At 38.7% G+C, this 22,373-nt stretch overlaps 1 protein-coding gene and 1 non-coding gene across 4 annotated transcripts in view; both read left to right on the forward strand.

Annotated features, from left to right (window-relative positions):
• Positions 1-22,373, forward strand: part of mettl8 (methyltransferase 8, methylcytidine) — a 144,166-nt gene that overhangs the window by 89,982 nt on the left and 31,811 nt on the right. The gene's annotated exons all lie outside the window — the stretch shown is intronic.
• On the forward strand, positions 10,890-10,960 carry trnag-gcc (transfer RNA glycine (anticodon GCC)). The gene has a single exon. It is a non-coding gene; the product is annotated as a tRNA-Gly (tRNA).

The raw sequence follows: 22,373 nt of genomic DNA on the forward strand, positions 1-22,373 counted from the left end.
TTAATTTCTAAAAATTCTTTGGGAACCACTGTTCTATCAGACCGTAGAAGCCATTGTGGTATTCTACGCTGTGGTCTCCTGGGGAAGTAACTTGAGCTCAAAAGAAGCACAATGCCTGAACAAACTTATTAGCAAAGCCTGTGCCACCACAGTGCGAACCCTGGACACACTGGAGGCTGTTGTAGAAAAGAAGATGGTGGCAAAATTGGATTCCATCATGAAAGATTCTGTCCTTTAGGCGTTTTCTTGGAGCACTTTTAGCCACAGGGTCATTCCACCTCAGTGTGCTAAGAAGTACCTCTGGTGGTCTTTTCTGCCCACTACTATAATGTAATTCAATGCTTTCTCCCAACATACTCTTTAAGTTAATTTTGAAATATCTGCACAATATACATTCATTTATTTATCGGTTGATCAGCTATATTGTTTGTCTTGTGAGTCTGTATTCTTATTTGTTAATGTTTCTGCTGTTGTATGTATGTGAATTTCCCAATGGGATTGATAAAGTTTATCTAATCTAATCTAAAATTACTAACAAACATAAACACTGTGTAAAGTCACTGTGCTTATGGGCAACTTCAAAACACAACAAGTGGGGAAGGAATGGGAAGTTAAACACATGTTAAAATTGAGCACATTACATCATGATTTAAATAGAGTCAAGAGTTTTATGACCAGATATGAGGATTATTTACATCCCTCTGACTGACCCAGACAACCTGACTACAATTCCACATTGTATGGAAAAACTCATCAAAAACTTCAGAAGACTTTGTTGGGCAGTTATCTAAATATCTTGACTATACATTTTTCTACTCCGAAATATTCTTAGTCTGGAGAGTTCTGTTAATTTTTTACATTCAAGATGATCCACGTAATGGTTTTCCACTGTTGTATCTGTCCAAATGTCTATATAAACATAGGGAACTCTGTTTCTGTATTACATCTTGCCTGAAGAAGGCCCCTGAGTTGCCTCAAAATCTTGCATATTGTAATTTTTTAGTTACTCAACAAAAGGTGTCATTTTGCTTGACATGGTACAACACCCTACTACTACGAACAGAATGGTGAAACAAGACATAGCCTTGCTGTACCCATTGAAACCCTAATCTCACTGGGATGCAGGAGAAGCTTTTTTCAAAGGTGACACTTGAATTTATTCATCTTTTTATCATTTAAGGTCCCATGGTGACCCTGTTTTGCCGTTTTATAGAAGTATCTGCCTTTATGGTGTAGACCTTAATAAAATGTCTAAAATCCCATATACTGTACTTAGCACTCTGTGGTCAGGTACTTTAGCATTTGATCCCCCCTTCCCTTTACATTCATAACCTCAGGCAATTAGACAGAGTAAAGAAACAGGCAGGAGTTAGGTTACACATTTAATTATGTATTATTGATAAAATGCTCAAAAATATGAATTAAGAAGAATATAATATGAATATTGGCAAACACCCTTATAGCCTAAGCAGCAGTGCATCTGGCATCCATAGGCGGCTATCATCTTTTCTTCAGTCTTGCTTGCTTTGCTACCACATGGCCTTTGAGTGGAGTATTGAAACAGACCACATGCCAGTCTCTATTTGGCTACTGAGATAGAGTTGTTTTCATCATGGACTTCTCTTTATGGCCCAATGGTGAGAGAGAGAGAGAGAGATAGGTAAATGTGACCAACTTTATACCATGTCTTACTACAAAACACAAACCAATGGGGCATTATAGTACAGCCGTGGCCAAAAGTGTTGAGATTGACACAAATATTAATTTTCACAAAGTTTGCTGCTTTAATGTTTTTAGATCTTTTTGTCAGATGTTTCTATGGTATACTGAAGTAGAATTACAAGCATTTCATAAGTTTCAAAGGCTTTTATTGACAATTACATTAAGTTTGTCCAAAGAGTCAATATTTGCAGTGTTGGCCCTTCTTTCTTTTTCAAGACCTCTGCAATTCACCTTGGCAGGCTGTCAATCAACTTCTGGGCCAAATCCTGACTGATGGCAGCCCATTCTTGCATAATCAATGCTTTCAGTTTGTCAGAATTGGTGTGTTTTTGTTTGTCCATCCAACTCTTGAAGATTGACCGCAAGTTCTCAATGGGATTAACGTCTGGAGAGTAAATTGAAGGGGCAATCTATCTTTACCTGCCTGATTTTTTTTATTGTTTCTCTTTTTGCTGTTCTATTTATGTTCATGACTATACCTGCATTTCATACCAGACTTACTGCCAGTTGTTTGGCAGTATTGATTGCCCAGTTCCCAGCATCTGCTTTAGACCAAGGCTGTTACACATTGCACTGCTAAGATTGCATTACTGAATTTGTGCTAACACTCTTCTTCTACAACTTAGGGGCTAGTTTGATGTTTAATTGGCAGTTGCCCCACAGAGTTCTGATGAACACACAACCAACCCCCTTCAAAAAAGCAGTTAGTCAACCTGTACAGTATGTGACTGAAGCAATCCACTCAACCTTTAACTGCAAGGCACCCAAGTTGAACATAAGAAATTTGACAGACATGAGGAGACCATTCAGTCCATCAAGTCCATTTTTTAGCTAATAGTAAAGCTGTCCCAATTTTTCATCTAGATTCTTCTTGAAAGTTGTCAAGGTTTCTGCTTCAGCTACATGTCTCAAGAGTTTGTCCCAGAGTACCACAACTCTTTCCGTCAAGAAGTGCTTCCTGGCTTCAGTTTTAAATGCACTTCCCTTTAATTTTCACTGATGTCCTCAAGTACGCGATTCACCATAAAGCTGAATGCGTTTGAGGATTTTAAATACCTGGATTAGATTTCCATGCAGTCTCCTGTGCTTGAGACTGACTACGTTTAATTCTCTGAGTTCATCACAGTAGGACGTGTCCTTAAGTCCTGGGGTGTACTTGGTTGCTCTCCTCTGCACAGCTTCAAGTTCAAGACTGTTTTATACTGTTGTGACCAGAACTACACACCACACTCCAGATGCACTCTTACTAGTGCATTTTATAGTCTGAGCATAACATCCCTTGACTTAAATTCAACTGTTTTTGAATTCTATAACTTAACATTACATTAGCTTTTTTCATTGGTTCTGTGCACTGCTTAGTTGATGAAAATGTTGCATCAACGTAAACCCCTAAATCTTTTTCAGAGGTGACCTCCCGTAGCTCAGTGTCTCCCATCTTTAATTTGTAATTGATGTTCCCTTTGCCTACATGTAGCACTTTGAATGTGCCTACATTAAACTGCATTTTCCAAGTGTTCGCCCAGGTCTGAAGTTGGTCCAGGTCTTTCTGACTTATTTTTGCTGCCTCCTCAATGACTGCCATTGCTCCAATTGTAGAGTCATTAATGTCAAGTTGAGGGTTTGTGAGTGTCCTCACATTCTCCCAGGGCCTTTCTTGTAGGTCAACATCAAGTGTGAGAAAAACCATCCCCGATCAAAATATCAGAGCCAGGGCTATATATAAAGGTTAGTTAGTCTATAAACAATTTAGTATTATTTTTATTGCATCAATCAAAATAGGTGTAATTTTTTAGTCATTCTTTGCCTTGCCGATCCCCCTAGACCAATTTGCAAGATGTAAGACTACCAGGAGTTCAGACCTCCCAAAATTATAGTGGTTTGGTTCTCTGGAGCATACAGTATAAGCCCCTTCAGCATACTGTACTAAGGTTGTGATCCTAGGAGGACTGTTCTAGGTTTCTGGTATTTTAAAATACAGTTGTTTCAGCACCAGAGTTCCCAGTGGCACTTTTTTTTACATCAGTTGCCTTATGTGTGTTTGACTGCACAGGATGGCAGCAGTTTTAAAAGGAAATCAGGAGAAACGGAAAAATATAAATTACCCAAGGCCAACTACTGGGAGATCAAGTTGTAAACAGGAGATGTAGCAAAAAAGTCCAAAACCAGGTTATGCACATAAGCAGAAAGACATTTACAAAATGGCAGAAAAAATGTTGTACCCAAAGATAAAAATGTCAAATCTAAAGGCATGTAGGTTAGTAGAACTGGCATTGCTAAATTGGCTCTAGTGTGTGTTTGCCCTGCGACTGACTGACACCTTGTCCATGGATCGTCCTTGCCTTGTGCCTGTAGTAGCTGGGATAGGCTGCAACTTCCCCACATCTCTGGCCTGGATAAGCAGGTAAGGAAGATGGATGGATCAAAATGCTGCCTAGAATAATAAACTAGAGACTTCTTAATTTTGATTTGCACAAACTTGAACAAACCAGGAAGTGCATGACGCTGACCTTTTATGTCAGCCCAGTAATGACATCATGCACCACCAAGGCTGGATAAACACCGCTACAGTCTCCCGAGGGCTGACACTTAAAAGAACCCCCTCACTTCACTTCACCTCACCACCCCACTCCACCAGGCACACTCATATACTCAAACATTATGAACATTACACTGGGTGGCGCAGGGAAATGGGAAATTTTGGAACTAGGTGTTGGCGACCCTGGGGCGTCGGGAGTTGTTTGGAACCAATGTGACCTCGTTTAGAACCCCTTGCCATTAATTATAATAGAGAAGTGGAGTGGTGCGCAATGAGCGTTCGCTGTGAAAGCCTTTCATAAGAATGTTTATAGTGTGACTGTTGTGTAAAGGGAATTTCGGCATCATTACCAGTTAGGACGTCGTGAGCGTGTCCTGTCTGCTCATGCAGTTACAACATGGGTGCGCAATTTCGAAAGAAACACGTTCAGCCTTAAAAAAGAAGTGTCCAGGTGAAGCCATTTCACATACTACCCGACAGTTGATGGCAGCTATTCGACGATTGTTTGGAAGGCACGTCATTTCACCCAATGGTGACATTCCATAGCCTCTGAGATCCCCTGATCTCACTGTTTGTGAGTGTTTTCTGCGAGGATATCTTAAAAGCTAAGTGTACCACACATATCCTGCAACCATTGCTGAACTAAAAAGGAGGATTGAAGAGAAAATCTTGACATGTTACGTCGAGCAATGCAGAATTTCCACAACAGGCTGTCGGAATGTGTACGGAGAAATGAACAACACCTTCGTGATGTTTTCTTCAAAAATTAAAATGAATATTGATTACCATTAACTGCATATACTGTACAATACATTTCATCATTAAATGTATTTTGTAATGTGTTTATTCGTGCATTGAATGTCAGTTGAAAGTTTCCTGTTTCTCTGCACCACCCTGTATATGTCAATAAGAAATCATGTAGATCAGGTGAGCTTAGTTCTACTTCAGCCAGGGGTCCTTCTCAGGTTGGGGTTTAAATTCCTTTTTTATGTGTTTTTACTTTAGGAATCGTGAAAAAAATCGACCAAATTAGAGATTTTGATGAATCTAGACATTTTACTCCTTCCTGAATCCGAAAATACCATTTTTGTAATTTAATCTGTCTGTGTGTAAACACGATAACTCAAACACTTTGACCTCAGTCAAGAGATTTTGTACACCTGCTTTATAAAAAATAAGGAATCCTATCAACTTTTGGGCCAACCAAAAGTGGTGCTTTAACTGAATTCTTTCGCGGATAAACTGGTTATAATTACAGATAGATGATTCAAATTTTGTATAGATATTTATAGTGATAAAAAGAAAACAGATATGATATTTGAGAAAAATTACTCAACCGGAAGTAGTATTTTATTTAAACAACCAATTGAATTTTTTGTACCATGGAAATATAAATGTGTACACAACATTAAAAACTGTATTCAATATAACACATATTCTTTCAATAACTATTATTAATTTTAATTTAATTTACACATCATCAGTTTAACAATAATGTGTACACATTGAACATGCCATGTAAATATAAAGATGTAATGGGAACAATAAGCTGCTACGTCCCCATTGTGTTCCTGGTAATACATTTAATTTTATGATATTTTTTTTTATTTCCGCCATCATCATCATAATTAAATGTAGCTAAGTGCAGTTTTACCTATAGCAATTTATTGGAACAACTATTATGTAATACCACACAATTGTTCTATGTTTTTAGGTGACTATAACTCTTTTTACTTTGCACATAATCTAGGTAATACATACGTAATCATGAAAAAATTCCACCGCCGTTTTTGACCTCCTTAAGTGCGAAAATATCATTTTAATATAAAGTTTGATTATAAATAGAGATAAATGATTATGTATCAATGTTATCAATTAGATATAATTAGAAACTAAGAGATATAATATTTGAGAAATATTGCGCAACTGGAAATGGTTCTGATGACCTTTTCCTCTTATCTCAGCATATGAGAAAGTCGAGTGGAGCACACTCATGATTTTTTGTTCATTGCTTTTTTTATGTTAGTATTGTTGCTGTTTATTATTTGTATAATGATGCATTCTTCGTCAGTATTATTGATCATTTAGTTTCTATAGGTCTATGTATTTTCTATTATGTTTCATTTATTTTGTGGGTGGTTCCCCAAGAGACGGTGCCACCTGTCTATGTCTGTCAAGGGATTTCCCTCAACCTTGTTAAGGCTAAGGAAACAAGCAGTCTTTTGCGGTTCATTGGTGTCTGTGGTGAGTGCTAGCATAAATAGTTTTTCCTGTGCTTTTGTAGATTTCTGGATTTTGTGGCCTTTTTTTGCTCTGTCTTTGATTATTCTTTCAGATTGGGTCTTGTTTACTGCTAGGTTGTCTGTTGCAGGCAATTCTTTCTGTGCCTTTTGGGCTCATAGCATTTTTGTAAAATGCATATTTTTATTTATAATGATTCTTTGTTTGCTGTTCACCTTCATTTTTTGTGCATTACAATGAATGCAACAAACAAATTAACATCACATCTGTGGGAAATGAACAACAGCAACATTTATTTCTACACATTTTCATACAAAGAATGATATCTCAAAGTGCTTTACAAGATGCCAAAGAGATAGTTACAAGAAATGAAAAACAAATTAGGTAAGAATAAGAATGAGTAAGTAACAAAAATAAATACATATGAACTTCATATGTATGCATGTCATTTACCTGTGCCAAGTGATAGATGCTACCTGCTCAGACGCTGGCGCCTTGCACCTTTCTCTGTTCCCCAAAACACAGAAGAGAGGCGCTATAATGCCCCGCATTATCTTGTGCTCTTAGTTGTGGAGCACAACCAGATTCTCTTGAATGCAGATGGCAGAGTCTCGACACATCAGGAGCAAGGCTACCAGCCAATTAAATTCTGTGTCATCGTCATTGCAGATGTATGATGTATGTATGTTTCAGGGTGGCATTCAAGGTGCGTTTCCGTATGTAAGTTTATAAGGTGTTTATGATTTAAAAAGGGAAAATTGCATAAGGATGTTCTTATGCCAGGTTTTATTAATCTGTTTTGTTTTTTTTTTGCATTTTCCAGTTTTTCTGACATGCGTATATTTGCACACTTGAATTCATGAAAAGCTTTATAAAGAAGGCCTCTGCTTTGCTTCTTTTGAAAGCTTTTTTTTTTTTAGGTGGGATTAGATAGGTTTATTATCATGAGGGTCAAAGTAGTCTTGGAGTGTCTTCTGGAGAGCGCGTTGCTGTGAATATCTGTAATGTTGGTGAAAACTCGGTCTGTGTTTCTCTCATATGCAAATGTTTTTTTGCAAGCAGAGCACCAATGTGAGCATCCAAGTCACCCTGATGGAAGATCCTTTCCACACTCGTCACACACTACTGGCCGTCCAGCCTAACAACAGCAAGCAATCGTCAAAACCACTATTTCAAAATTGCATCACAGAAGAATGTTATTTAAATATAGCAATGTTAAAAACACATCAAACTGAGAAACAAATGTGTCCACAGGATTCCTTGACCTCTTAAACCCTGGTAATTAACTTTCAATTAATTTTTGAAGTTAAGCAAAACTCAAATCATGACAAAAAACACATCTTGTTTAATGAAGTACCACAAAGAAAAAAAATGTGATATTATTTATTATGTGCTGTTTTGGGTGGTGAGTATGATGAAGTCAGACTGTTTGCATCCACCTCCTTCTCTGTTAATGTCAAATCTGTCATTTAATTTTTATCTTGCAGTCAAAAAATCACCACACAAAATAACCATGGCACTGACATACTGTAAGTAATTGCAGTTCATTGGCATTGAAGCCTGACAGATCTGCACTGTCATCACAAGGATACATGTAGCTCCATGGCATCACTATGCTTTCTTGCTGCAGTCAGTGGTCCTATCAATTGTAGCTCCAGTAAAGTGGGTTGTATTACAGTTCTCCACACAGAGTTAAAAACATTGCTATGCTGTGTGTAATGAAATTAATGAGAAGAATTAGGGGGCAGGTGACACAGTGCAGAGATTTAAAAATGTGTGTGTGCATATATATATCTCCCAGTAGAAAATCCCAGTAGATCAGCAGTTTCAGCCCGTCTGGCACTAACAACCAAAATCACTTCAATCCCCTTTCTTCCCCGTTCTGATGCTCGGTTTGAAATTCAGCAGGTCATTTTGACAATGTCTACATGTCGAAATGCATTGAGTTGCTGCCATAGGATTGGCTGATTGGATATTTGTGTTAACAAGCAGTTGAATAGGTGTCACCAATATAAACCAGCGGGCGTATATATACATATATATATATATATATATATATATATATATATAATTTATTTCCAGGCGGAGGATTTTTTTTTCTCAAGTTCTTATCTGCAGGTTGTGAGTGTCTCGTATCAATTATCATATACAAATCTGATTTCTGTGTGATTGATGAAATCCGTATTTCACACCTGTCTTGGCGTAACCCTTGAGGTTTTATGCCATTAAGCAAACAGAAGGCTCCCTGTGCCTGTGTGAATATGTGCCAGATTTGATCTTTTTGCTTGTTTTACACATTTTTTTGATGCAGTTCAGGGTTAGCCATATTTCATTGTATGGTGCAGAAGATTTCAAGCCCCCCCCCCCCCCCCCCTTTTTTTTTTTTTTACAGAATTGCTGAATTCGGGAAGCCTATTTTTTTCTTTTTTTTAATAACATCCTGGAAACTACCGCAGTGAACTGACAGTTCTGTCTAATTTACCTTACCTGTTTCTTTTTCCTCCAGACGTGCTGTGTAAACAGCACAGAGCAAGTCTGCCGGTTTCTGCCAAGTGCTGTTTATTATGCATGTGTGCGTCTCAGAGGAAAAGAGCCACCCGCATTTTGAACTGTCAAAATGGCTGCTGAACATCCTGCCTTTTTCGTGGCACTGCAGACATTTTATTTTATTTATTTTTTTTACTTCTTCATCAAATGACAGCGAGATACAAGCAAAAGGCTTCTTTTTTTAATTTGTGTCTTTGACACCACTCTGTTGCTTGCTGCTAAGTTAATGGAGAACTTACTGTAAAATGCTTCTTGAATTTAAGGGGTTTTTTTTATTGTCAGAGCAACACTGCCAAACCAAAGAAGAGTGGCAAAAGTGAGTTAATAAAATGCAACAAAGGCAGAAGTTGAGTTTGTTTTTTGAAAGCATTTGTGTATTTTTCATTTGAGGGAAATGTTTATTATTCAACTTAATCTTTTTCCAAGTTATTCCTGCTTTTGTATATTAAGTATTGAGTAATATTAAATACCAAAACTTAGCTTTCACAAATCACAGAGGAGGATGGGCATAAGGCATGAACCAGTCCCAGATGTGGTGCCAGTCCATCACAGGGCCCACTTACACTCATTCACAAAACTAATTAGAATAACCAATTAATCCAAAATGTGTATTGCATTATGTGAGGAGAAAGAAAGCAAAGTACCACATGGACCACAGCAGAATGTGCAGACTGCTTATGCAGGATGTACACTGTGTGATTCTGGCATTATTTTAAGCCCACTTTGTAGTCGCCAACTGATTTTTGTAGTCTGCCCGGAGTTTGGCATCATCAGAAGCCATTTCACATGCAGTGTGAGAGGGACTGCAATACCCAAATGTATCTTACAATTGTGCTGTCATACAACGGGAAGAATTTCTGTCATGTCAGTAAGTGTTGTAGTGTGAGCTGCCTCCCAAACTGGTTTTCTGATGTTACCATTATATTTCCTTATTACTAGGGTGTTGTACCAGTAAAAGGTGTCATTTTGCTTGGCTTTTCTCTACATTATATTTCCTGAAATTCAGTGCACAGTACATTATATATTGGGTACTAGCCATCCCCCGCGGCTTCGCCCTTGTAGTAGTGAAACAGGACATTGAGGAGGGCCCTGCCCAGCTCCCCACTCCTGATGTCACTCTTCCCCCTCCCCTCGGCCTGCAGCCTCTGTCTCGGATTAGCGCAAATATATCGGTCCTGCAACTGAACTATGATTCTTAGCGCAATGAGAGAATTTGCAAAATCAACGGAATGTTCAAGCAAATTATAGAAAAAAAAACAATCTAAATCCGTTAAGTAATTCTCTCATTCACTAACTAAGCAGAGTTAAGGTTATGCCCTGAGGCAAATGTGTGAATGAGGAGGGCCCCGCAGCCTGATCAGTCTCTCTGGGATTTGCGCTAATAAATCGGTACCGCAAGCAAACTATGATACTTAGCGCGATGAGAAAGTCGCAAAATCAACTGAATGTTCAAGCAAATTATAGAAAAAAACCCGATCTAAATTCATCAAGTAGTTCTCTCATGAAAAGCGGTCAGACATACAAATAGAGAGATAGATGTTGGAATTTTCGCACTTGGGACCATGACATTTTTAAAACCATTTCTTAGTGAGCATCTATGGGCCAAGGGTAACCTACATTCCAAATTTCAAGTCCCAAGTCCTCATGGCTCGGGAGATTTCGTGATGAGTGAGTCAGTGGTATTTGGCTTTTATATATATAGATTACTGTTGACATGTTCATTTTTCACCTATTTGATTTCAAATAGCTAACTATCGTATACTCGTAGCAAAACCCACACGACTAAATGGACACGTAGTGCATTTACATTGGCATAAGGCAAGTAAACTGGTTAAGGTTTGAAGCATTGGTGGTTCAGTGGGAGAATTCTCGCCTGCCACACGGGAGGCTCGGGTTCGATTCCTGGCCAATGCAAAATATCCTTTAGGGGTGGAGTGGTGGCTCTGAGGCTAAGGATCTGTGCTAGTATCCCAAAGGTTGCCGGTTCAAATCCCCGTCACTGCCAAAAGGGATCCTACTCTGCTGGGCCCTTGAGCAAGGCCCTTAACCTTCAATTGCTCCAGGGGCGCTGTACAATGGCTGACCCCAAGGGTTATGCGAAAACTAACAAATTCCTACTACAAGAAATTGTGTAAGGCGAAATAAAGAACAAAAAAAAAAAAAAGCTTCCATTTACGAGTCCACTTACACAGTTCTCTTGTGGCATATCAATCCAGTGTCTTTTATAAAAATGTGCATAAAAGAGTTAAAAGTCATCATTAGCTGGCATGAATCCGAAATCAAACATGAAGCCTGTGATCATTTTCTTATTTAATAAATATGTTTAGTCCTTCATGCACTGTGAAGTAAATAACATTCATCTTGTTTTTACACCCACGACCTTAGCCCCCAAAGATTCATCGTATGAAAACTGTTTGCTGCACCATAATATCACACTGTTTCAGCATATCTATAGTAAATCATTAATTAATACTAAACTGACGCTTTATTTATAGGTCTCTGTTACTGGATTGCATGCAGTACTCTTTTCTGCTTCACTGTGCAACTGAGCCGTGCAAAGCAGCGGCATACCAGTATGTGGGCTTCTTGCCTTACACCCAGTGATTCATGAATAATAATAATGAGATATTTTTACTTCACCAAGATAAGTATTGCGTTAGGTTAATCATTATTTCAAACAGTAATCAGACTACATATCACACTTTGCTTTTTACGTGTTACCCTACTGCTCCTATGATTGTGTTGCTGAGTTTAGTACAGTACATTCAGCTCATCAAACATAAATTTAGTGATTTGTAAAATATTGCCACTGATTATTTTCAACCAGGAGAAGGAATAATGCGATTGTCTGAGCATTTGTACGGGAAATGTATTTTTGTGCATATTTCCATCGTTTTCTACCTGTGGCCTGTGGAAGACTGTGCAAAGCAAACACATTCACAGGCTGACAGAGTGCAACAGACACGCACAGACTACAAAATCCTTAACTGTAACTCGGTTAAGGGCTTACTTGGCCAAATAACTGGGATACTCACAGAGAAATCTACATGTGTTACCCCGGTTTCTCAGAGAACATTACCCAGTTTTTGTAGCCTTGATTAAGGATTTTCATGGCATTTTAGAAACCGAGTAACGGAGTTATTAAAGTGCATGTAACCGCACTGATTCACAAAAACATTTTAGGAAACATTTACTGGAAAAACCCAAGGCAAACACACACAGTGGTAAATTACATACATTACATGCCTCAAATCTTCCCTGTAAAATATACAGGCTATATTGTCCACACGTCAGCCTCCTGCATGTCCACTTACTCCTTTTTGTTTTCTTTGTACTTTCAGAACACAATATAGCAAAACCCAGCGATGTAGCTCTTTTCTTTATTGACATTTTGACGAGATTGTTGCTATATTTTTTTGACTGGTTAAATTAAAGCTTTATTGCAATATGTAAATTCGTAAAACTGTCCATCAGTTTTACCTGAACGAGCACATATATCGTGGCGTCAAGTCAAGTAGCTTTTTATTGTCATTTCAACCATGTACTGTTAGCACAGTATACAGTGTGTAATAAGAAATAATGTGACACAAAAACGTCAAAGATGTGGGGTGGTTTCCCCGTATAATGTCCATTGGACTTTGCTTAAAGAATTGATCGAAGTTAGAGAATAACCAAAACATTTGACATCATATAGTACTGCAAGGGTGGTATTTATACAAAAACATGGCTACAGAATGTGATGTGGCAGGAGATGGCATCACTGTTGTGCGCCAGAAGTGACATCATCATTTGGAACCGGAAATGACCTCATCATGCCGGAAGTGATGTCATCCTTAGGAGCCGGAAGAGGAACTGATGTGGAATGACCGTTTCGAAAAACCAGAAATGGTGCATGTAAGTAAAAGGTCTTATTTGTCTTCTTTGGTCTGATGCACGAGAGAGATGTTAGTACTCAAAATCAACCCTTCATCTTGTGGTATATCACTCACCTTAGGGCTTGTTGGCTGCCTCCTAAGCGCACGTGTGTGAAAAATGAAATGAAACAATGTTCCTCCTACAGTGCTACACAGTACACAGGACTACAGAATAAATACTACACATTAAAATATAAAGTGTATGTGTTCAAACATGTGCAAAAATTACAAGACAGCACAGAGACAAACAGAGGTACAAACGAAGACAGTGTAGCATTGACCAGTACAAATTTATGATATGTAAAGGTACAAAAAATAGGTTGCGCCAAAAATGTGTCAATATCTTAATAGAAGGATCAGATGTTAACTTGTCACTGGAAGTAGGAAGAAGGTAACATTATAATAATAAATGTAATAATAAATGTAAAGACGTGATCTAGTTGAGTGGGAAGGTGTGTATGCGATCAGTCCAGTCCATGAGTGTTTAGGATTCTTTTGGCTTGAGGGAAGAAACTATTGCACATTCTGGTGTTGAAGGCTCAAATGTTTTCGTACCTTTTTCCAGACGGCAGGATTCCAAATAGTTTACAGTGGTGTGAAAAACTATTTGCCCCCTTCCTGATTTCTTATTCTTTTGCATGTTTGTCACACAAAATGTTTCTGATCATCAAACACATTTAACCATTAGTCAAATATAACACAAGTAAACACAAAATGCAGTTTGTAAATGGTGGTTTTTATTATTTAGGGAGAAAAAAAAATCCAAACCTACATGGCCCTGTGTGAAAAAGTAATTGCCCCCTGAACCTAATAACTGGTTGGGCCACCCTTAGCAGCAATAACTGCAATCAAGCGTTTGCGATAACTTGCAATGAGTCTTTTACAGCGCTCTGGAGGAATTTTGGCCCACTCATCTTTGCAAAATTGTTGTAATTCAGCTTTATTTGAGGGTTTTCTAGCATGAACCGCCTTTTTAAGGTCATGCCATAGCATCTCAATTGGATTCAGGTCAGGACTTTGACTAGGCCACTCCAAAGTCTTCATTTTGTTTTTCTTCAGCCATTCAGAGGTGGATTTGCTGGTGTGTTTTGGGTCATTGTCCTGTTGCAGCACCCAAGATCGCTTCAGCTTGAGTTGACGAACAGATGGCCGGACATTCTCCTTCAGGATTTTTTGGTAGACAGTAGAATTCATGGTTCCATCTATCACAGCAAGCCTTCCAGGTCCTGAAGCAGCAAAACAACCCCAGACCATCACACTACCACCACCATATTTTACTGTTGGTATGATGTTCTTTTTCTGAAATGCTGTGTTCCTTTTACGCCAGATGTAACGGGACATTTGCCTTCCAAAAAGTTCAACTTTTGTCTCATCAGTCCACAAGGTATTTTCCCAAAAGTCTTGGCAATCATTGAGATGTTTCTTAGCAAAATTGAGACGAGCCCTAATGTTCTTTTTGCTTAACAGTGGTTTGCATCTTGGAAATCTGCCATGCAGGCCGTTTTTGCCCAGTCTCTTTCTTATGGTGGAGTCGTGAACACTGACCTTAATTGAGGCAAGTGAGGCCTGCAGTTCTTTAGACGTTGTCCTGGGGTCTTTTGTGACCTCTCGGATGAGTCGTCTCTGCGCTCTTGGGGTAATTTTAGTCGGCCGGCCACTCCTGGGAAGATTCACCACTGTTCCATGTTTTTGCCATTTGTGGATAATAGATAGATAGATAGATACTTTATTAATAATGGCTCTCACTGTGGTTCGCTGGAGTCCCAAAGCTTTAGAAATGGCTTTATAACCTTTACCAGACTGATAGATCTCAATTACTTCTGTTCTCATTTGTTCCTGAATTTCTTTGGATCTTGGCATGATGTCTAGCTTTTGAGGTGCTTTTGGTCTACTTCTCTGTGTCAGGCAGCTCCTATTTAAGTGATTTCTTGATTGAAACAGGTGTGGCAGTAATCAGGCCTGGGGGAGGCTACGGAAATTGAACTCAGGTGTGGTACACCACAGTTAGGTTATTTTTTAACAAGGGGGCAATTACTTTTTCACACAGGGCCATGTAGGTTTGGATTTTTTTTCTCCCTAAATAATAAAAACCATCATTTAAAAACTGCATTTTGTGTTTACTTGTGTTATATTTGACTAATGGTTAAATGTGTTTGATGATCAGAAACATTTTGTGTGACAAACATGCAAAAGAATAAGAAATCAGGAAGGGGCAAATAGTTTTTCACACCACTGTATGTGAGGGGCGCCACGGGTCCTCCACAATCCTTGTGGCTTTTTGAATGCAGCATGTGGTGTACATGTATGTGATGGAGGGAAGAGAGATTCCAATGATTTTCTCAGCTGTCCGTAGCCGTAGGGTCTTACGATTCATGACAGTGTAAGTCCCAAACCAGACAGTGATACAGTTGCTCAAGATCCTCTCAATAGTCCCTTTGTAGAAGTTGGTGTGCGTTGGGGGTGGAAGATGTCAATAAGACCGAATGTGCTCGTACATTTTGAGCACGTAGAGTATGTAACTGGGGACTCTATCATGCAGTGTGAGTAGGTGCTTGACAATGATTTTTAAAAATAACACAGTGTACAGTATGCTGGACACTACAGACATCTACAAAGTGCAGGATTCAAACTGGAAACATCATGTCTGTGAGACAGCAGCACTGACCCCTGCAATTCCAAACTGCCCAGAAAGTATATGTGAATACAGAATTACAGGAACATCTTTGTGTTTATAAGATAAACTATATATGTGTTGTTACATTTGCCAAAAGAAAGAAAAGCAAACTAGAAATAATGGAGGTGACCAGGGATATGTAACGTCAGAAAACCAGAAAAGATTTGATGCAGAGAATCAGAATCTTTTGTCTAAACTAAATCACTAAACCAAAAATCAAAGCCAAATCCAGACAAGACCAGTAGAACTAATAAAGAATACTAACAACCATGGGCTCAGGTTTCTTTTGACTCAACCGCAGTCTTGGATGACTAAGAGATGCACAGTTTCGACATTTTTTTCTTCTGCCTGGGCAACAAGGTCATGTAGCTCAGTGTTGTTGCATAGAAATGCCATAGCAAATAATATTAAGAATGACCCCACCTGGAAAACAGACGACACAGGAAAAAAAATACAAAAAACAAAAAAACATTTAACAACAATGTCCAATCCAAAAACGGATGCCAGAATTGAGTTCTGCAAATGCAAAAATAGCAAGACGCTGCCTCTTACAGAAGGTATTTATCACTGGTTTTCTTTTTGTTTCTAAACGTATTTTATTTATTTATTTATGTATGTATGTATGTATGTATGTATTTATTTATTTATTTATTTAATGTGCCTCTGTAAAAAATAAAGTTCCCACTAGGGATATCTATCTATCTATCTATCTATCTATCTATCTATCTATCTATCTATCTGTCTGTCTGTCTGTCTGTCTGTCTGTCTGTCTGTCTGTCTGTCTGTCTGTCTGTCTGTCTGTCTGTCTATTTGTATTATAATAACAAAAGCTCCAAGATAAGAGCAGTTAATTTAAAACAAACATACATTATAGCACTTATGTTTGATTTAAACATTTTCCTGAAGGAAATGAATATTGTTTTCCTAAAGCAAGACCTTCGCTTTATGTTTTCCATCCTGGTGATTCTTGTGATATAGCTAATACCACTATAGAAGGCTCCTTTCAAAAAAGTTATAATTATTTGTTGTTGCATTTTTACCATATTTCCATTTTGTTTTGTGAATGGGCATCACCATTTTGTGTTCAGGGTTACTGAGGCGTGTCCTCAGAAGTCAAAAGCCGTCACCAGCACTTGTAGAAGGCTTCTTTTCAGAGTATCTCATTCTCCAAATTTACAGATATGTAAAATACTCTTGTTGTGTCTTATTATTGAGTTTTATTTGGTTTTCATCTTCATTTTGTCTCTGACTATAAGTACGGTTCTTCCTTTGGTTTGATGATAAAGAAGTGCTTAGTTTCTCACTTTTGACCTTGTGTTTCATTTCTCTTCATTTCCTGTTCCTTCTGCCTCAGTATTTGCCTCCTGCCGACAGTAGAGCATTTTATAAGAGTTGTGCTTTAAGCATCAAGGAGGTTTTGTTCAAATCCCACCATTGTGTTACTGTGTGGTGCAGTCCAAAGAAGAAAACATTGCACATTTTGTATTAAATGTAGAGCATGAATGATGTTTTGTAATACAGTAATTGATTGCGGGAAGGTGGTGAAGATGGTACCAATGAAAAGAAGTAGGGATCAGTGAAACTGAGTGATGTCAAAAAGTGAAGGAGAAGATGGCAAAATGGAAAGCTTGTTGCAAATGAGGATAGACCAAGGTGATGGTTGAAGGTGAAGGGGCAGGAGATATGGGAGAGTTGGGTGCGTGGCTATGTAGTTGTTAGGAGAAGCTCAGTAAAAATGTGTGGTTTGTCAGAAGTGGGTGCATAAAAAAATGTAGTGGTGTGACGGGTAGTCTGCAGGTGGAAAGTGTGACCTCTGTTTGTAGAGTGTGTGTGGTAAATGCAGTGGTAAATTTAGACATCAACAGTGTAGTGGTTTTGGAGAAAGTAGAGAAGTTCTGCTACTTAGGTGACATACTTAATGCAGACAGAGGTGAGGGCACAGCAGTGACAGTGAGGACTAGAGGTGCATGGAGGAAATTCTTTACTTTGTTCTCCATTCCGAATTCTAAATGAGCCCCACTGGCATTGAAAGAAATTCTTTATTAAAGCTGTATGAGGAGTAGCATGCTAAATAGTAGTGAGACATGGCTGACAAAGGTGGAACCGGGGGCAAAGCTAGAAAGAACAGAGATGAGAATGACCAGGCGGATGTGTGGAGTGTCACAGAGGGAAAGAAATGCTGAGTTAAGAGAAGTCCTTGGTGTGAAGGAGAAACAGACAAAGTTAGTGTGGGTTGTGGTATAGCGGGTCCGTGGCTTCAAAAATATGTCCAGTTTTAAATCCAGATAACCATGTCAGTCTCCATGGGGAGTTAATGAGGTAATTGGGGCAAGTCTCACCTGCACATGTGGGTGTGGTCATTCTCAATTGCTTCATCGGCTTCCTGCTGTGTGTGATTAAGGCACTGCGCCCACAGAGCTGTATACGTAGAGGAGGAAAAGAGGAAAAAAAAGGAATTGAAGTTCAAGAAAGAGTAGAGGTTAAAAGACATGAATGGCAGTCTTGGCAGGACGATCTGGCCACCAGGAAGGAGAAGGGAATATGAGCTGGGACCCCGCAAAGGAGCGTAGCCTGTGGCGCTCTAGGGGATAATTCGCCCCACTGAATATTTGGGTGGAGTGAGGTGAGCAAGGCAGATGACCACCCTAAGCATCCTAGGAGTGACTCAGTGAGCACAAAGGAAGATGGGAGGAGAGCCGGCCTCAGATGGTCTGGCTGTGCAGTTTGTAGGCAGCCATGATGGGGGTCGGCAGAAAGGAGTTTGTGGTTGCTGAGTCTCTGCTGGGTACACGAGTGATGGGTGAACCTTGGAGACAAAGATGGAGGTGTGCTGAGATTGTGAGGATTTAGAGACTGTATTTTAACCTCTGATTTTAATGGATTTATTATGTGTTTTATCCCCCCAGTTTTCACCTGGTTTTATGGATTTATTTATGCATTGTTTTTTAGAACAATACACTATGGACACTTTTTGGATTTTTTTTTTTTGACATTTTAATAAAAGCACCTTGGCACTTTTTCTACCATCCCCTTGCTCCATGTGAGATTTGACCTCATTTGTCAGCTCATCTCGGTCATAACTATCAATGGTGTTGGGTTCTAGAGACTCCCATATGTGAAGAGGGAGTCTGGAAGGGACCCGCGCTGTCACACGGGTGTGTGGAACGAAAGGCAGAGGACAATAAGGTGAAGAAAGTACAATAGAGGATGAGACCAAGATGGTGGCCAAAGTTGGTGTTATACAATATTTGGAAAGCAATGGGATGCACAAGGTTGCAGAGAATTAATAAATAAATTTAGGGGGCAGCTAGCTAAGCTGAGTAAACCCAACAAATTGTCATTAATCTGCCATCAATGATGTAAATAATATCAACAATACAATAATATTACAAATAGTGTAGTGTAATGGTTAAAGATTTTGTCTTTTGAGTTGCCTTGACATGCATTTTAAAATGAATTATCTGAATTTTAGTCCCCACAATTATTTGCTTTGTGACTCTGAACAAGTTATTTATTACACTTGAATCACAGCTGTAAAACTAGGAAACAACACTATTGTACTGGACCGGTTAAGTGCATTTGGGTAATTTTGTCAAGGTTGTACAGTGGATTCAGAAAGTATTCAGCCCCCTTCACTTTCTGTATTCTTTATTGTGTTGTAGATTTAATTTTAAATCATGACAAAAGTGTAAACATGTTTCCAGAAAGGTTGGTTATTTAATTAAAAATCTAAAACTGAAATCTGTCATTCATAGAAGTAATCAGACCCTTAATTCAATATTTTATGGATGCCCCTTTGCCAGCAATTATAGCTTTGAGTGTTATTGACTAAGCCTCTACAAGCATTGCACACTTGAATTTGTCAGTTTTTCTCATCTTTCCTGGCAGATCCTCTCAAGCTGCATTAGATTTAATGGGAAGCGTCTGTAAACTGCCATCTTCAGGTCTCTCCACAGATGAGGGAGTTTCAAGTCTACCCTTTGGCAGGGCCACTCAAGGACACTGAAGGATTTGTCCGGAAGCCACACCAGAGTTGTCTTGGCTGTGTACTTGGGGTCATTTTTGTATTTAAAGATGAGCCATCGCTCCGGTTTGAACTGGTGCACACTCTGAGAAGCAGGTTTTCTTCAAGGACATCTCTGAATTTCCCTCAGTTTTCGCCAGTCTCCCTGTCCTTGCCACTGAGAGGCAACCCCACAGTATGATGATGCCATCACCATGCTTTACTGTAGTGATGGTATTAGGCAGGCGATTTGCCGAGCCAGGTCTTAATCAGACATACTGCTTAGAGTTTTCCCCAAAGAGTGAAATGTGTGTCTCATTAGACAGGAGGATCTTTTCCCTCATGCAGTAATAGGCCTTTAAATTCCATTTGGTAAGCTCTAAGATGGGTGTCATATAACTCTGAATCACAGAGTGCTGCTGAGATGGTCACCCTCCCAACTGGTTCTCCCAGCTGAACAGGGAACTGCTTAAGCTTTCTTAGAGTGACCATTAAACTTCCCTTACTAAGGCCCTTCCTGCCCAGTTACTCAGTTTGGCCAAAAGACCAGCTCTACGAAGAGTCCTGGTGGTTCCAAACTTCTTCCATTTCAAAATTATTGGGGCCACTGTGCTTCTGGGAACACTCAAAGCTTTAGAAACGTTTTTATCCTCTTGCCCTGATATGCAGCGCACCAACATCTTATCCCGGAGGTCTACAGAAAGTTTTTGGACTTCATGGCTTGGTTTCTGTCTGGACATGTAGTGCGAATTATGAACCTTCTAAACACAGGTCCATGTGTAGCTTCTTAAATGATGTCCAGTTAATTCAGTTTGCCACAGGTGGACTAAAGTCAAGGTCTAAACATATCGCAAGGAGAGTTAAAGCAAACAGTTTGCATAGTAAGCATAGTTTGAAGTGCCACAGCAAAGGGTCTGAGTACTTATAAGAATTAGAGATTTCAGTTTGTGATTTTTGTTGAATTTGCAGACGTGTCTGAAAATGTGTGGTCATTATGAGTTATTGAGTGCAGATTGATGGGCAATAGTGGCAAATGTATCCATTTAAAATTAAAGTCATGACACAACAACATGTGCAGAAAGTAAAGGGGTCAGAATACTTTCTGAATCCACTGCATATGAATTAAAAGACAAATCCCAGGTTCATTTCCCATGTTGCCCCTTCATGTAATATAAAGGAGCTCACCAAGAGATATGGAAATATTTGTTGACTTATGTATAAAGTGTTTTAGGATGACATCCTCAGACATTTTTTATTTATTAGTTCCTGTTGCAGAAACATATAAAACTACTGTAAGTATAAATAATTATACAGTATAAAAGTCCACTGCTTTAGTACCGAGTGCTACCAAGTGATGCTAGATCAGGGTTTTCAAACTCCGGTCCTGGAGGGCCATGGCTGCAGGTTTTCATTCCAACTCTTTTCTTAATAAATGACCTGTTTTTTGCTGCTAATTGACTTATTTTGAATTACTTTTAATTGATTTGTTCCCCTGAATTTCTTTATCATTCCTCTCAATTGCTTCATTTCTTTCCTTAAGTGGCACCCAAACAGAAATGAAATGTGAAGTGAGTGAACCAACAGAAGACCAAGTAAGTTAGGGCCTCAGACTCCAACCAATTTCACTCCAAGCAGTTGCTTAATTTGGTGCTGAGTCTTGTTGTTGATTAAACTCGTTCTTTAATTCGATGGCTTGTTGCTGCTGTCATTGTGTAATAGCAGACATTTCTGAAATTGTTGATTTTCACTTCTCTAAGAGCAATGTTAAAAGTGGACATTTGTGCAGAACAACATTCCTGAGACCTTCATCTTTCTTTATTTTCAGATATCATATGATAGACACAGTATGCTGGTCCTGTTTTGGCTCATTTTGTATCTCACCATTATTTGGCATCTAATTGCGGAAAAAGAAACAATTAAGAGGTCTGAGTCTTCAAGAGCAAGTCAATTACAATTCATCCAAAAGAAGTTCATTAACAGCAAAAACAGGTCACTAATTAAGAAAATGGTTATAATGAAAACTTGCAGCCACTGCAGCCCTCCAGGACTGGAGTTTGAGAACCCTGTGCTAGAGTAACAGAGGGTTAAACACTAAAGTTTACTTTTGCATTACATTTTTAGCCTATCATACTACCCCAATATATATTAAAAATGAATCCATTACTGCTGAGATTACATAAAGAAGTATATTTGGTGGGATTCTGAACGAAAAAAATTAGGTTGGAGTTTATTAATCTTGCCATCTGAAATGTTACAGAGAACACTTCATTATCGGAGTCCTCGGCTATTGCCAGATCCACACCACTGGTAGACAATAATGTGTGCTTTTCTAAATGAGTTAATATTTGTCTTACTTTTAATTTTAAAATGTTTATGCATCAGTTACCATGCTTGTTTTTGTCCCCATTGGCTGCATCTAGCAATAAACACTAATTTCTGTTTATAGGTCATTGGTAATCTGAAGTACTACTGATTTTGACATGAGGCCCCAAAAGTGTTGATGGTGTCCATTTATTAATCATCGTTGTACAGTTTTCAAATATGTTTCTAAAAGCTAAGCATTAAAAATAGTGTTTTATTACTAATAATGAAGAACCAAACAAAAGTACTACCCACATATGAATAATGAATGAAAGGCAAACATATTTGATCATGTGCATACTGTATTAATAATGCATACAGTGGGGGAAATAAGTATTCAACATTTTCCTCTTTCAACATATTTCCAATGCAGCT

This window comes from Erpetoichthys calabaricus, chromosome 8, assembly GCF_900747795.2.
Source record: "Erpetoichthys calabaricus chromosome 8, fErpCal1.3, whole genome shotgun sequence".
In the NCBI taxonomy this organism is placed as follows: domain Eukaryota; kingdom Metazoa; phylum Chordata; class Cladistia; order Polypteriformes; family Polypteridae; genus Erpetoichthys; species Erpetoichthys calabaricus.